The following is a 17,583-nucleotide window of genomic DNA, read 5'->3' as shown; positions in this document are numbered from 1 at the left end:
ATGTCAGTTGTGTCCAAATGCTTAACCAGATGCTGGCTGAAGGTGTTGGCCCCATTAAAAGTCCTGCGGCAACGGTGTCTGGCTTCTCCAAAATGCTGCCCAGCTTGCAAGTTTGTAACACCAGCTCCCCCAGGCTGATGTACTCTAGATGTGCTGCTGGGATGCAGTGTCAGGCCAAAAACTTCTGGGTCAGGAAAAGTTGATTCAGAGTCTCTCTCAGTGCCACCAGGACCACCACCTCACTGGGCCCTGCTTTCTAAGCTCAAAGAATCCCATGTCCTGCTCTTCCCTGCTTAGATTCTTCATCTAAATCCAACCCCCCACCCACCTACCCACTGCCCAGCTGTAGAGCTTCACTTCTGATTGCTTTTCCATTGACTATGCCAGCTTGGTATAAAGTCACCTGAATGGGTTGACCTGAATGAAGGAAACTTTTCTGAACTGGGAGCATCTCAATTTCAGGATGAAACTGCTCATATATCCTCACAGAAAATAAATAAGATTCAGAGTCACCTTGCTGATGTCATCCTTACGCGATTCTTAGGGTGCAGAGGTGCAGCAAAGAGGCTCTGGATCCATGCATTATTCAGAAGGGGCTATTTGGCTTCCCATAGGATATTGAAGTTGCTAGGACAACCATGCTATAATTTACAAAGGCCATGGCCATGAAGCTTGTTTTGCCATTTTCTTATTTCTTTGAAGAAGAGAAGGACAGGGTTCCTACTGTGACCCATCCTACCTGATGGGGGACAAGAGGACTTGGGAGGCATCCAAAAGATTGATGCTTGAATTGGTTATAAAAAATAAAATAAAATGGAAGTGGATGCCACCTGCTGTGTTTCAGCGTACTGAGCCTCAGACTCAGCCCAGAGCCAGGGCCACTCCTGTGCTGTTTGTTATCAGGCCAAGAAAAGGTCCAACTAAGGAAATTGAAGCACCAAATTGCCCTCCAAATGGTGCATTGATTGTGAAGCTGAAACATTTCCTTGCTGAATCAGTTAAAACATCCTGATTTTCAAGTGCCAACAAGGGGGCAAAAGCCCTAATCAATGAACTGCTTGGTATTTTAGTATTTTGCTTGGTTGTGCTATGTTTGGGACCTATTTTATTTAACATCACATCTCAATGAATGCCAGTTTAGAGTATAAACGTTCTGCAGCGGGGTTTGGTTCCACCTGGTAGCATCTGCCCAAAACTAAGTAGATGCCTGGACACTAGTCCACTTACCAAGATAGCTTCTCTAGAATCTGGTGGATGACATGGAAACAGGCAGTTCCTCAGAAAATGGTCACAACCCATTTAGAGTCTTCCCCCTTAATTGTACCTTTAAAGACATCAGTACTGTTAAATGGATCTGCGTTTAACACTTACGATAAGGGAACCCTCTCTGTTGCTTCAAGCATTCTGGCGGATTCAGCACCACTGGTGGCTTCAACCCGGCAGGGAGAAAGGAAGGAGAGAGAGATCTGCTTTTTCTGGCCTCTTCCAGCCATTCTCTAACCAGAGGAAGGAAGAGTCCTTAGCTGCCCCCAGTTTAAAGTGTTCCCTCCCCTTGTTTCCCTGGGTTTCAAATGGAAGCAAGGGAGGCCGAGGAGAGTCCAGAGGTCTGGAAAGCAGATGGTCAGAGGAGGGATAGGCCGCTCAACATACTCCCTGACTACGTGTAATTTAAGAAGTATCCATCAGACCATATTCCACCCATGAGACTTTCTCTCCAAAAATTACTCGGCATTGCTGGAGAGGAGATTGTGTAGTAGAAGAGACGCATATCTTGGCCTCATTGTAGGTAAGTAAGTACAAAAATACCACAGTGAAATTCTCTTCTCCTTCTCAACAACTCATGTTCTACTGTACTGTCAACTTTATACAGACACTTGTCTTTGCTTTGTATACTGATTAATAAAAAATTATCCCAGGCTTACAGAATTACTTTACTTAAAACACTTACTCTCAGTTCTATCTCACTATGGCAAAAATTTGTTCTACTGTTTGCAAATTACACTAGGGCCTGACAAATTAACATTCAAGTAAGTGTGTTTCACAAGATATAATACAACACCTCTATTATATTGCATGCATGTTTAGTTTTTTTATGATGGTCTATGACCATCATAAAATTGGTCTGATCTTCTCCCTTGAAAGATATTTCAATAGCAATTTTTCCTTCATCAAAATGAACAAGAAGCAGAAGGGGTCGGGGGGGAAACTAAGAGACTTTATCAGCCCAAGAAGACTAGAACATTATACAGTTCAACAAAAAAATATAAGCCTTAAATGTCTTCCCTTATCCAGGACCCGTTGGTGGGCTTTCCCCTTAGGAAGGAGCACCGGATTGGGGGGGGGGGGGTGCCCAAGTGGGCAGAAAGCATCTGACAGTTGAAAGCACCAGAACAGATTGTTCTGGAACATGGATCTTTTAGACCCCAGATCTGGGTTTGCCAGTTATCCCAACTATGCAGCTACAGCACTGCTGCAATTTTCTGATCATGGAAAACAATGAGATCCTGCAGATTGAAGTGTAGGTGACACTGACCTCCATCTTTTGGCCACCACAGAAAGCTCTGCATCCTTCAGGCTGGAATTGCAGCCCAAGCAACGCACCTGGAGGCACAGGTTGGGGGGAAAGGGCCTGGAAGATAGGAATCAAACTTCTTTTGATCAGCACTTGCAAAGGTCAAATGGCTTATCCATTGCTTCTCAAAGAGACGCAGTGTTCCCATTGATCGGCCACTCTGTGTAAAGGGCACCCAAGCTTGACCCTGTTTCTGTCTGGCATCATCACAGCAGCCTCTGTGCTTTCAAGGAATGATGAGTGTGTGCCAGACAGGTCTGTGTTGCCACTGAAAACAAGCATCTGCAAAGGAAAGACAGGGTCTTGTGCATGAGAACTGTAAAAATGCTGTAACAAGTTGGCTTCTTCTTCTAATCCTATGCTGCATTCAAGAGTCACAGTGAGAGAAGAAAAGGCACTCAAGCAAGGACTTGGTTTATTCCCAATTTTTTATCTGAGCACTGACAAAATGCATTCTCACATCAAGGGCACTCAGGATGGACAACAGAAGTGTCTTGCTCCTTCATTACACTACCTTTCCATATTGTTCCTTCTGTTGATTTTCTTCCTGCCCCACAGAAAGCCTACAGAAAGATAACACAATAGTTTGTGCTTTACGTTATGAATGATGGACCTGAAGGACAGCTCTGAAGTTCCACAGCCTGCCTTCTCCCCTTGTCGGCAGCAGCAATTAACCCTGAAGGAAACCCCCGCAAAAACATGCCTCTTGAGCATGTGAGCATCCGGAAAAAGGGCTTGCTTCTCAGCATGCCTCTTCAAGGGAAAGATGCAGCTCATCCTTTATATTCTTCTAATGAATGCCTGTCAGAAGTAGGGGTGGCAACAGCCATTCTCAGTAAGAACTTGGTTTATGCCAAGCCAAGAAATGAATTCAACTAGCTCAGAGCAACCTAAGTGGGCTTCTGACATTCTCGGAAAGGGTTCCCACAACATGCTGAATTAACCTGTCTTCTGGGTTTGTACAATATATTGCACTGTAAGCTGACAAAACAGGTTGGGTTCACACAACATCCTAAGCCATAAAAGGATCCAACCCAGATTAATGAAGCTTAGTGTGTTTTGCAGATGCAACCAGAATTTCTTTAATCAACTTGGTTAAGGAAGTTCTTTGTATCAGTACTCAACCAGCTGTACATATTTCTCCCCAGATTTTGCCATTTCAACTTGATGTATGTTGAACCAATTCATTAGGAATCCTTCCTTGTTTAATTGGCATTTCTGAATTTGCACTAGGAGCAGCACTACTATGACAGAATAAAAGTAATTTTAAAAAATAGAAGACCATGGAAAAATCCCATGTGTCTACACAGAAATCTTAATAAACATCAGGGAGGTGGGGGTGGGGAGTCCATACAGGAAATGGAAAGAGAGTCAGATCACCAAGGAAGAGTCCAGACAGGGGAACTAAGAATTATAAAGAAGATATCAGAAAGGCAGAATGAGCTGAGGGTGGAAAAAAAAATCAAAAGGGTTTCTGCTTATTGAAGATGGCATAATCCCAGTGTCAAAACAATGAAAAGGCAGGGCTACAGAATTCCTCTTTTGACTCCATCTTTTCCAGTGTGTTGTCAAACAAAGTTATGAAGCTTGAGATTGATAGAAGCATGATCAGGGAGTACTAATTTAGGTAGGTAGGTAGGTAGGTAGGTAGGTAGGTAGATAGATAGATAGATATGCATATGCATATGCATATGCATATGCATATGCAGATTTATTTATAGTCAAACATATATTTATATGTAGAGGCCGAGATGAATTATATCCCAAAGTGCTAAAGGAATTTGCGGACAGTTGGACTGGCTAAATCCTTATATACAGATATTACCTATTGAGAAGTTCTGGAGAAAATGCAAGCTGACCAGAGGATGGCCAAGATCTATCTTCAGAAAGGATGAAAAGGAAGATAAGGGGAGCTAGAAGCCAACTAGTCTGATACCTGGGAAGATTATAGTGCAGAGGGACTGATCCTGAAAACAATGCAGTGATTACCCCAGAAGTCTATATGGCTTTGTCAAGAGCAAAATTTGCCAGTTCAGATTTGTCACATCGTTTGATGGGATTGAAGAAGTGCTGGAAATATCTCTATCTCTATTTCTCTCTTGATAGCAAAACATTTGATACATTAGTTGATAAATGCTGAAGAGCAAGGTAGTTAAGTGTGAACATGACAAGTGGATACATAACTGGCTTGAAAATTGTACTCCAAAAGTACGCCTTAGTGCTACCGCATTAAATTGGAGAAAAGTATCAATGGTGGAGGGGCACAAGGATCAGTCCTGGGTCTTCAACATTTTTGTTAATGACAAGGAGGAAGAGGTGGAGGAAATGCTTATCAGATTAGCCCATGATACAAAATTGGGTGAGTTACTGTAGTTAATACCCTAGAACAAAGTGATACAATTCAAAAGCATCTTGAAAGGCTGGAGAAGTAAGCTGAAAATAACCAGTGACATTTACCAGAGGCAAATGCAAACTGAGGAAACAAAATTCTTATCCTGGGTGAGAAAGTGGATAATGGTTTTCCAAACATTACTGACTCAGAGCATCTGTACATTCCTCCGTTATCAAAAAAATTAGCAGGAGAATTAAGAAGTCCCTGTCTTAGCAAATTTAGAAATAAACTGTAGGAAAGTGCCCAGTTGTCAAGATTCCTGTAACCTAATCCCTTTCAGTAAATCATATTAAAGAAGATTTTGTAAGAATCTTGTTGCCAAAGGCTTGACAAACCCAAAGGACAGATACAAGATGGAGGTACTTAGTTTGATAATAATACTTGTGAACAAGATTTTAGAATAATAGTGGACTACAAATTGAATACGTGACCTGTCTGCAAAAAAGGCAGGTGCAATTTTAGCAACAGAAGTATAATTTCTAAAGCAGGGGAACTAATCCTTCCATTTTATTATGAATTTGTCAAACCCATCTCAAGTACTGTATCCACTTCCTGGCATCACACTTTAAGAAGCATTTAGAGAAACTGGAACAGAGAAGAGCAACAAAGACAGGGGTGTCTGCAGGATGTGGTCAAAAAAGTCAAGATGGTGGTCCTGGTGGTGCAATTGAACTTCCAACTTTTTTATGTGCATCATATATAAAAAACAAGCAGAACATTGATTTGGCAGCACCATTATAGCCGCCGTCTTGACTTTTTTGACCACACCAACTGGATGTCCAGTTGTTCCATGGACTAGAAATTAAATCCTATGAACAAAGTTTGAAGGAATTAGAAATATTTTCCCTTGACAGAAGGAGTCTCAAGAATAAAGCATGAAATATTTGGAGGGCTGTCACACCAAAGAAAGTAAAAATCTGTTGTCCATTGTTCTACAGCATAAAACACAGAATAACAGGTTTGAGTTACAGGAAGGTAGATTCCAATTAAATGTTAGGAAGAAAAAACTTCTGTAACAATAAAAGCAAAGACCGTGGAGGTGGTGGGTTCACTGTGACTTAGAAGCCAACAGCCACTGAGGAGGGAGTTGATTCAGTGGCGTGAAGGGCTCCATCCGATTCTGTGAATGTATCATTCCATATGTTCTGATCCACATTCTGGCCATTGCTTATCATGGGGAAATGGATTCTCTCAAAGAGGCACAAAAATAAATATTTGGTTGGCCTTATTTCACAATACACTTCTTTGGATATACTGTAGTAATGGTGAACATGTAATGTTTAATATTCTTAAATTAAGTGTACTATATAATTGTAACAGTGAAGATAATATAATTAGAATACACATTAAAAGGGAAAACAACAGAAGCCTGGAGGCAAATGATGACTTCTTAATGTTCTGGGATCAAATGAATGCAAGTGATCAATCTCCTTTACACTCTTAAAGCTCTGGTTTTGCACCTTCTCTCCAGTTCCACATCTCCATGAGAATACGAGAATCGAAACCTGAGATCAACTCCCTTACCATCTCTTGCTTCTTCTCTCAACTGTTCCACTCAAATTGAGACCTCTGCTTTGGAAATTATTAACCTCTACCATTGTCCTGGCCAGGTGGCAGTCCTTATTCAGTTCCTATTTTGGCCTCCTTTTGGGCCCTGCATTTACTTACCATCCTTCTCTTTCCCCCTGCCATGTCCATATGCTCCTGTTAGCTCTCTCTGCTTTGGTGTCCCTATGAAATTATTACGTGGATCCTTTGTTCATCAACCTCCACCTCAACTGAAGTCTTGAAGGTCGTGCTGTTTCATGTAATTTTTTGTGGCCTTTTCTCTTTAGTTGCTTGGGATTCCCACCCAGAAAACTGAGCACTGTTGGTCCAACCTGGTTACCCACTTGGAATCAAAGGGTCAGCAACATGGTGCCCTCCACGATATCTAAACTTCACTATGACTATCCTTGCAGGAAATAATAATCTCAAACATCTGGAGAACACCCAGCTGCCTCTTGTTCTTTGAGGCTAGGGTTCAGGGGCTGCAGGTGAAGCAACTACCTGAAGGGGTAGGTCCACACCACAAAATGTTTCCTGCTTTAGTCCTAGAGTTTGTGTTGGGGTTTTCTGTTTGTTTTAAAAAACATTGTTAAACCTGTTATTTTAACAGCATGTTTACTACCTCAAGTGGCAGTGTCATCACAGGAGTGCTGGGAACTGGGTTGAGGGGGAAGCATTCTTGAGCTGTGGTATTCATGGGCAGAAGCTTTTCCCAGTCTCATGTCTCCAGATTTCCTGGACTCTGTTTCCCTCAATTTCCAGCTGGTACAGCCAAGGGTGAGAATGTAAGTTGCTGAACTCTTTGGAAAACAAGCCTACTGTAATGATCCCAGCCTGACTCCTCCGTCAAATGTCATCTCCATACCTAAGAAGGAAGACAGCCCCATTAGCCACTGCACAAGACAGCCCAGGCCGTTATTACTGTTAGTAGATGTTGACTCATGACTTGCAGCTCTAACAACCAGTCCACAATCTTCAGAACTGGCTCTGTTGATTAATAAGCAATGCAGCAAGCCTGCTTTCTGCCAGGACTTGAAATAAATGTGCTGCTTTCCAAGTGAATAAAAGAGGCCTTCTGTGCCCCCAAACCACACGACTCATTCCCCCAGGGACCCAACGCTGCGCCTTCTTTCTACCTAGCTGGAAATGTGATGGTGATGCATGTTGTCACAGATGGTATTAATGACTGCCTATTTTTGTTTAAAGACAATGGCTGAATCCTTTCTGCTTTCCCTTGAGAACTTGGTCTCAGCCTGTTTTCTTCTCCTGACCTACTGTTTTGTCTGTTACATATATATATCTGTCTGACTGTCTGTCTGTCTGTCTGTCTCTATATATACAGTATATCAGACAAGATACTATCTTGTGTCATTCAGAATTATTAGTGAGTTTCCTGCCTTTCTAATTTGTTGTGTTTAACATTCCACCCAAGAGCATGTGCTGTAATTTAATCTTGCACTACAGAATTCATTTTATATTGTCCATCAAATCTCTGCAAGGGCTCTTGACTGGAAGCTCCCCCTGAGGCCACCTTGAAAAGGAAAGGAAAGGAAAGGAAAGGAAAGGAAAGGAAAGGAAAGGAAAGGAAAGGAAAGGAAAGGAAAGGAAAGGAAAGGAAAGGAAAGGAACGTCTCAAGGCTCCGGAGGAATAGAGACAACCAGCCAGCATTTGCCTCTGGTACTTGCACGGAAATCAGCAGCGTCCCTGTGATTTCAGAATTCTTTGCCTACTCAGTTCAAAATGCCCCCTTGCCACTGAGAAGGATGCCTTCTGAGCTGCTCTCCTGCTCAGTCTTAATCTTGCCACGTCCCCTCCAGGGCATCAGCTTCTTTCTGCTGCCAGCCCGGTCCCGACCACACCAGAGTTCCAAGTTGCAAATCACCACTTCAACAAGGCACCGACGGGGAGAGGTGGCGACGATGGCAAAATGGTGAAATGTGTGACATCCTGATGCAAGCTCAACCCTTTCCGCTTGTCTCAAGACAATCTTGGTGATATTTTTCTTACGGTCAGTCTTGCGGTGCTCCTCCTTGGCAGCCATCTCTCTCCTGCCTGGGATAAAATGCTTCAAGCGTCCGCATCCCTGGAAGGTTGCTGGCCTAATTCTCCATGCTGGTTGCTGCCCTCCCCCGCACCTCTGGGGGTGACCTCTTTGTTTCATGCTCAGTTGTATCTCGGCTGTTAAATTCCTGAGGCCCCGTCAAAAAGGATTCACCCCCTGGGGCCTTTAGGGTCCAGCCGCCATCGCAATGGCTGGAATTATGCCAGAAGAGGCCCAGCCTTGGGTGGGTGAGTGCCGAAGGTGCCGGACTAGGTGCAGGAAGACCCAGGTTCAAGTCCCCTCTCAGCCGCAGCAGCTCTTTGGGGAACTTTGGGCCAGTCCTTCCCTCTCAGCCCAGCCTACTTTGCAGGGTGGTTGTTGTAGGGAAAACAAGAGAAAGGGAGCACTGTGTCTCCTGCCTTGAGCTCCTGAATGAAAGGCAGAATATAAATGTACGGTTTTCAAAGTATATGGTGATAGAATGGCCCATTTGGAAAGGCCCAGCAAAAGGCAGGGCGGCTGCCCAGGCCACCGCTGGGGAAGCTGTTCCCCGCCACTCAGGCCTTGGCCTGGCCTCAGTTTCCTGCCTTCAGAGGCATCCTTTTCTCTGCCGCCGGTTGACAGCCTCTCCCTTTCTTGGGGAATTAAGTCCATCCCTTTCTCCTAAGGCACCTTCCTGTTAGTCTCACCCGTTTGGAAAAAGCGAGCATGAAAATTTATTTCCCTTGTGGAAAATCCACTTTACAGGATGAGGGCATTTATTTCCACGGCCCCCGTTGGGAGACAAATTGACAGGGAAGTAAAAGGACATTCTGAGCTCCAGTGAGGCCAAAGAGGAGCACCCGCGAGAGAGTAAGGGAGCAACCCCCTCCCCCATTGAGGAAACGCCACTCAGAAGCATCTTTAGAGCAGAAAGCTGGGGGGTGCTTATGCTCTGCAGAAGGACACAGTCATAAAGGCTGGTGAGAATCACTCCTGCAAGAGGGGGGAGGCTGCAACCACCCAAAGCCATCCCCCTTTTTTACCTGCATTGCATGGGTGAGACGTGTAAAAAGGGGCGGGGCTTCCAACATGCAGTCCTGGCCACCATCTTTACTGTCTTTAACACCCTCCCTTCCGCCCCCCACAGATACCACTGCTTGGAAGTCACTGTTTGAGATTTAAAAAAAAGGGAGAAAAGATCAGGCCAATTGCTCTAATTAACAAATTAAGCAGACGCCTCAAAGCCTTAGTGGCATTGCCTTGATTTCCAAGACCGCTTCTGGCCCCTGACCAATTCATGATGTGGCCCATGGCTTTGTTCCCCTGGCCTAAAAGAGGGAATGGTGAAGAGGGTATCCAGAGGGGTTGAAGGGTGTGGCACTGTGGACCTTCACGAGGCGCTTACAGCGAAGGGGTGGCTTCTGACCATTGGGACTGCCAGCTGGTGACCATGTTCTTGGCAGCAGCAGAGAAATTATCTGCCATTGACTTCTCCAAGGAATAAATTTTTGCCTTTCCAAACTAGCCTAAACCACTCGAGGATTTCTTGGTGGCCTCCCATCCAGGTAGCCAAGTTCAACCTGGCTTAGCTTCCTGAGCTTTGCTGAGGTCAGCTTGACATGGTCACGTCCCTAGGCCAAGGTCTGTAATTTGTTCTGAATCTCCTATGGTGAAGCTTCATTGCACGACTCCATATTCTGGGGTTATTCACAGGACAATGTGATGGCAGGGCCTGGGGAAGAACAAGGCAGTGGCATCCTCTTTCCAGGCTCACTCCAGCAAATGACAATCAGAGGGGGAAGAGGCTGGAAGCGTCTCCTTTCTTTCTGCTTGGCTAGACCTTGGTTAAGGCTTCAGGCTAGAAACTGGGAGACTGTAAGTTCTTGGCAAGAAAGCTGGCTGAGTGACTTTGGGCCAGTCACCCTCTCTCAGCCCACAACGTCAAGCTCAGATGACAAGCTGGTCGGTCAATTCCTGTCGCAACCAATGGATCAATGTTCGGCTGATCCGGAAAAAAGCAGACCCTGCACTTGCAAGAAAAGCGCTAGGAAGGAAGGAAGGAAGGAAGGAAGGAAGGAAGGAAGGAAGGAAGGAAGGAAGGAAGGAAGGAAGGAGATGGGAGGGAGGAAGGAAGGAAGGAAGGAGATGGGTGGGTAAGAGGGAGGAAGGAAGGAAGGAGGTGGGAGGGAAGGAAGGAAGGAAGGAAGGAAGGAAGGAAGGAAGGAAGGAAGGAAGGAAGGAAGGAGATGGGAGGGAGGGAGGAAGGAAGGAAGGAAGGAAGGAAGGAAGGAAGGAAGGAAGGAAGGAAGGAAGGAAGGAAGGAAGGAAGGAAGGAAGGAAGGAGATGGGAGGGAGGAAGGAAGGAAGGGAGGGAGGGAGATGGGTGGGTAAGAGGGAGGGAGGGAGGGAGGGAGGGAGGAAGGAAGGAAGGAAGGAAGGAAGGAAGGAAGGAAGGAAGGAAGGAAGGAAGGAAGGAAGGAAGGAAATATCTTCCTAGCATTTTTCCTGCAAGTGCAGGGTCTGCTATATATGTATATTGATATATCATGAATCATACAGTTGTGCTAATACCCAGTGTAATTGTATGATTCATGGGGTCAGCATCTGGTTGAAGCAGTGATACTATTTCAAGTGTTCTAAAGTTTGATATGTTTATAGCTACTGAAGGATACGTTTATAGTTCTACATGCTTAATAGAATTTGTTGGGTAAGTTATGTGTAATCTTGTTATTATAATCCTAATTGCCCCTCCTGTTGCCCCCTTGCTGTCTAATGCCCCTCTGAATAATTCAAACACTCCTCCCTCCTGGGGGCAGTATTGCCCACTGAGAAACATTGCCTTAGATCCTGTGAAGCCACCAAAGATCCACAGGGTTCCTTTTTTTATCTGACCTCTAACCCTCAGTTTCCAACAAGGCACAGGCATCTTACACAGATCGTTTTGTAAATGGGAGAAACTACTTAAGAAAAAACTTTTCTCGAACTCACTCTGATTTCCAGAGTGGAAGTCCCAAAAGATCCAGTGGGGTCTCTTTCTCTGGCCCCTCAGCTTGGATAAAGAAAGAAATCTGTGACCACGCAAAACAACCACAACATGGAATGGAATAGGAATCTCTCAGCCTTGCTCCCCTCTATTATAGCATAACACCTGCAAACTCTGGCCACCAAGCTAATCATGCTCAGAACCATGCACTGCACAGCCTGTAACCTTTTTCAGCTGTAATCAATTGAATCCATGGGCGCACAGAAGAAACACAGCACCAGAAAATGGGCAAGATCCACAGGGCGGTCTGATCCCACTGGCTCCCCGGTGTAAGGGTCTTGTGCTGCAGACCTTGATGCAGAACACCAGGATGCTCAACGGACAGCTTTCTCCTCTTAGAGAGAAGCTGGGATTCCTCAGAAGATGCTAAATGCAAGGAACTGGCCAGGCTGGCCTTGGATAAGCCTAAACCTGCAAAAAGTTAAAACATAACTTTTGTAAAAAAAAGTGTAAAGGAGCAAAACAGATTTTACAACAAAGCAATCATTATGCCAAGATGTTTTCATGGACGTGATATCAAAGTGAGGTTTTTGAGGACAGTCTATGAGTAGTGCAATTGGTATTATCCGTGTGGCGCTGTGGCTGTATTAATCACACTATTTCTTTCAGAAGTTCCCCTGAGTCTCATTTTGTATAATAACCTTTTCCTCCCTGACCTCTTTCTGAATAGTTTCATTCTCCTGTTTTAAACACTGGGTTTTTTGCAAATTAGAGATAAAAAAGAAGAATCAGCATTTAAGCCCACACAGAAGGCAGAAGATACAGTAGCATTCTCTCTGCCTTGCCCCCCCCATATCATAGCGTAACACGTACAAACTCTAGCCACCAAGCTAACCATGTTCATTTGTGCTGCACAACCCACCCAGCTGTACCCTTTTTCAACTGCAATAAAAAGAAGTGGAATTACCTCCAAGAGCAGGAAATGAGATCCACCAAATGGCTGCTGTTTAATTACTTTTCACTTTAAAGGAATTTCTGCATACAAATTTAATAAATAAATAAATAAATAAAATCCAGAAAAAATAATTATTCAGGGCAATGCCAGGGCTTAGGCTAGGCTGGGAGGTCATAAGCAGTGGCCAACAATACTGTCACCAGGAAAATGGCATGGAAATGTCCCTGAATCAGTCTCATCTTGAAGGAGATTTACCTCAACTGTTCTTGTCATAATGCTGGTGAGCTTGAGCGAAATCAGCTTCCAGGTTCATGTGGGCAATACATACAAAACCTAGCTGGAGGCTTTTGTGCATGAATGCCAGCATGACAGAGAAAGGGACTGGTAAAGCAGTGGTAACAAGACAAAAGATTATGGGTGGAAAAGTGCAGAGACCCCTCTTTTTACCCCTCTTACTGAGATAACTTTTTCCATCTCCATTTCTAAAGCACTTTAATTCACGAGGATGGTGATCGGTTTCTGCACTCTCTGCTCTCTTCATCCCCTCTTGCAGAAGGGTATTCTTGAGTTTCTTGCATGGATTTTGCAGGCACGTCATTGCAATTGTTTTTCAGCCTTAGTAACATTGACAGTGCTGCTTCCTATTACCAGCAACCCACCAAGTGACCTGCTTTTGCAGATGTTCCATATGGGTCATTTTAAATAAGAATTGACATCCTCCGCTGAGTCATACGAGGACAGTCCCCAAACGCCCTGGCTGTGGGCAGTCTGAGGCAGCAGGAGACAGAAGAGAGCGGAGCAAGGGAAAAAGAGGATGGGAATATTCGGAAAGGTCTCTTGGACTCCCCAGATGTTTCTAGAAAGGAAAAAATGAGAAATGAAAAGCCTAAGCTAGTAGGAGGCCACTACAGCGATGGAAATGAGTTCTTCACCATTCTTGTTCCTATTATTTATTGTAATAACCTAAAGTTCCTAAAGCTCCTTAAGAGCTTGGAGAACAGCTAACAGACTCACATCAAGAAGGTTCAAATTAAACAGCAAGCCTTCTCCTTTTTCTCTGATGTACTCCTGATTTTTCTAATCAGTCTGTATATAGGTTGAAGACTGGAGGGGTTGAGTGCAATTCACACAGCCCTGCATTCCCAAGATCCTCATTTTTACTGCACTCACATGCAGATGGATACCTGTTACAATAATATGGTCTTGGTTGAAGGTGTTGGGGGGAGGGGTAAGAGGGGCAAGTGATGAAAGTAGCATTAGATCATTATGACATGAGTTGTGCACCTCTGTTACAAAGGTCTGCAAATCTGATATGTATTCCTTCTATTCCATCTTCCACATCAGCCTTCACTAGAAGCCTTACAAAAAACTTTAGGCCAATTTTTATTAGCCTCTCTTCTTCCAATACAGTAAGCTAAGTACATTCTACCCTCAAACAGCACATTCTGGATTTGGAGCTCCAGAGTCAGTCCTGCCCAAAAATGTCTTCTTGAGCAGTGTCTCTCAACCTTTCCAATCAATACAATATCTCCACTGAATAATGGTCCCTACCTTTGGGAGGGCTTTATTTTTGGCTAGATTTAACACCCTCCCAACAGCTGTCACTGAGGAGAGATTCCAGGGCATCCCATTTAAGCAAAGGGTGTGCCCCAGGGGCAGAGGAGCAATCAAGTCATTGAGCCATCTTGTACTGCATTATCCCAATTATGCTGTTTCATGCCAAGAGCTGTTCTCCCTGGTTTTAATAAATGTCCTGCTCATTCAGATTCTATTGCTATCTGACCAATTTGACTCTGTCTCATTGAATAAAGCTGAGTACTGTTTTGCTAGATATCTTTTTGCTCAGACAAGGTTTTAAAATAAAAGAAAACTTAGTTTTCTTTTCTTTTACTTTAATTAGTTACTCATGTTTAGGCTTCACAGTTTGGTACAGTGTTGTCGATTTTCACCATTCACTGTTTGGGAATAGTATGTCTTATTCCTGGATTTACTTTGAGCTGGTCTGGGACTGTAATAAACTGAACTGAATTGAAGTGAACTGAACTAAAATGCAGAGATTCAAGGAATCAGTTCTTGATAACTTAGGCTTATGCAGATAATAGGAAAGCCATTAATAATGAAGAAAAGCAACTCTAGCTAACTGTGAGACTCAAGGCCTGTATACAGCAGCCCCAAGGTTCAAGTCTTACATCTCTCTCTTCTACTAGTGTATTGCAGTGGGCAGAGAGTCACTAATTTTTTGAAAGGAAGCCTGGTTAGCACTTCTGCATTACCTTTCATACCACTGATTCTTACCTTGCCTGATCTAGCCCTCACATTCTAACTCATATATAAACGTAATGAATAGCACTTGGCTGAGGATTTATTTATTTATTAAACTGGAGTCTTTGTCATATCTCATCACCCACAATATACTTTTAGATTACCCACTGGTCATTCTGTCATAAAAAGAGGAGGTTCACCTGCCAAGACTTGTTGAGAAGGTCATTCTGGCTCCTGGTAAGGGTGGAATCCTGTTCATCTCTTTTGCCCAGGGCAGATATTAAATGAGCTAGGCTGAGATTATCCAGGTTCTTCCTCTTCCCTTGGGTGAATGTTGGGACTGTGTTTGCTGTTCTCTAGTCTTCCACCACTTGCCAGGAGTTTCAGAGAGTACAGTCGGCGCTTCTGAAATCACTTCTGCCAGCCAGTTGCACTGCAGGATGTAAGTTGTCTGACCCTGGAGACTTAAAAGCAAATACTCTACCATGGGCTGTAGATACACCCCCTACTCTTCCTCAATCAAGTCTGAAAAAGAATTTCCTTCAAGTGTTGGGTTCCAGCCAGGCTCTCATCTCACCAGGTCTCTGTGATAGCTGTTAGGTCACATCTGCCTTCTGAGTTGGGGCTTTTAGTCCCACCTGTTTCTTATCCTCATCCTCTGCACATAGAGGTGCAGACGCTGCAGCCTTGGGATGCTCAGGTCTCCCTACTGCCATGAGCAAAATATTTCCAACAGTCGTTTCTACCTCATGCCCCCTCTAGCATGATGCACAGCCATCTTCTTAATGCCGAGTGCATCTCTGCCTGAGTTTGTGCCTTTGACTCCTCTCCCTTTTGGTTTAGTTTAAAGCCTCCTTGATCTGGTAGACAAGGCTCTCGCCAGGCACCTCTTGCCTCCCTTTTGTGAGGTGTAGACTAGACCTGGCTGAGAGGCTCCAATGTCAGTGATGCAGACCATATCTAGAAATCCAAACCTTTTTTGACAAGACCACTTCTTAGCTAGTTGTTCTCTTCCCCTTCTTGTCCTTTGATCTTCAAGGGGAGCCTAGATTAAAGTGCTACTTGCATCCCCAGCTCCTTCACCTTCCTCCCTCAAGCGTTATAGTTACTTGTACTCCTCTGAAGTTTGTCATTTCCCTTCCAGCCATATCACTTGTCCCCACATGGAGAAGCAGGAATTGATCCGGAAGTTTGAACAAGCCTCGGTAACCTTGCATTTGCTTATATAACAGTTTTAAGCTCTCTGTGGCCAAAAGAGTGCCAATTATTGGGCAATCTAAGTGCTGGAGCTAAAAAAATAAATACATTTTCTGCTGAATTAAGTAGCCATGTCTTTGGATGGCTGCTATATTGTGTTTCCACTTAATATATCTTAGAAACAAGTTTCTGCAGAAGCTCTCACTTCAGACTTAAACATGCTGTTGCCAAAAAGTCTCCTCAAATTTCTGTGTGAGAATTCCTCAAATATTTTTTATGTATCTGAATGTTTTGAGAACAATGGATAGTCATCAGCTGATATCTTAAGTTTTTGAAGAAATATAGGTTCTGTGTTCACCCAACACACTTTTTTTTTTTTATCTGCGCTCAGTCGTTACCGACTCTGCAGTGACTGCTTTTGGATGAGTCCTTTTTGCAGTTTTCAAGGCAAGGTGTTTCGGAAGTGGTTTGCCAGTGCCTCCTTCCTAGAGCAGAGCCCAGCTGGTGAGTGCAGGAGGGGGGGTTTCCGTTGCTCCGCCCCTTTTTTGGGCGAGCGTGGCTTCTGCGCTACCAGCAACTGCTCCCGACTCCTTTTTGCAAGGCGCCGCCAGCATTTTTCCTCCCACCGGAGTGAGAGTACCCATTTATCTACTCACATGAGTTTTCGAACTGTTGGGTTGACAGGAACTGGGGGAGGAAGCAGGAGCTCACTCTGCTGCGCGAAGGCTGGGCTCGAACCGCTGAAGTGCCGACCATTTCTGGCCAGCAACTTTCAGCATCATTAAGCCACTGCGCCACTGCGCCCAACACACTTAATGCAGTCCAATGAAAACATAGCTTAGTTGGCATTAACCTTGGTCAGCCTGTTGTGGTTTAACCTGTTGTGTGAGCCCAGCCTGTTTGGTTACCTAATGTCAAGTGGGTTTGTTCAGTAACCAGTGGGATAAAGTGGTGAATAGGGTGGACTAGGACCTGGAAGATATGGGTTCAAATTCACTTTCAGCCAGGGAGTTCCCTGAGGGACTTTGGACTTGTTGCTGCCTCCCTCAGCCCAGCCTGCTTGCCCAGTGGGGCTGAGAGGGGGTGTGATGTTGTTTAAAATACAGAAAGCAGACACATAAGACCTCAGCAGGTGGTAACATCTGGCTAACCTCATCTAGACTTGGAAGCTAAAGTGGTTTGGTCCTTTTTAGTATTTGGATGGGAAACCAACAGTTAAGCCAATCTGTTGGCTAGACTAGGAAATTAAATACACACCCTTGAAGGAAGGCCAAACTCTTCTAGAGCACTTGCAAAAATTCTGCATAAGTAGAGACCCCAGGAGTCAAACTTAACTCAATGGCATCTTTCCTTTTATGATCAGATTATTTACAGGTATACGGGAAAGAGTAAACTAGTTGGAATAATGAATGGTTTCAGGAAAGATAAATGACAAATAAAATGAGCTGCTACTGATAAATCACCAGCCAAGTTGCTTTAAAGAAGTCCTGGTTCATGGCTTGCTGGAGTGATCTTGGTGGTGGTGCTGCATTCCTCCAGTGTCCCATCAGTTCAGCAGCGCAAACCAAGATGGCCATAAGAATGGTTGGCAGTGACTGGACAGAAGAGCAAAAGCAGCAATAAGAATGCTGGGCAGACGCCATCTTTGCC

General features: G+C 44.3%; 1 protein-coding gene across 5 annotated transcripts in view; it reads left to right on the top strand.

Annotated features, from left to right (window-relative positions):
• Positions 1 to 17,583, top strand: part of CHST8 (carbohydrate sulfotransferase 8) — a 307,931-nt gene that overhangs the window by 123,404 nt on the left and 166,944 nt on the right. The window lies entirely within an intron of this gene.

This window comes from Python bivittatus, unplaced genomic scaffold (genome assembly GCF_059951505.1).
Source record: "Python bivittatus isolate LINGU-HERP-01145 unplaced genomic scaffold, Pbiv_v1 ctg000190_np1212, whole genome shotgun sequence".
Lineage (NCBI taxonomy): Eukaryota > Metazoa > Chordata > Lepidosauria > Squamata > Pythonidae > Python > Python bivittatus.
The sequence above is the reverse complement of the archived record's forward strand: the minus strand, read 5'-3'. Positions and strand labels throughout refer to the sequence as shown.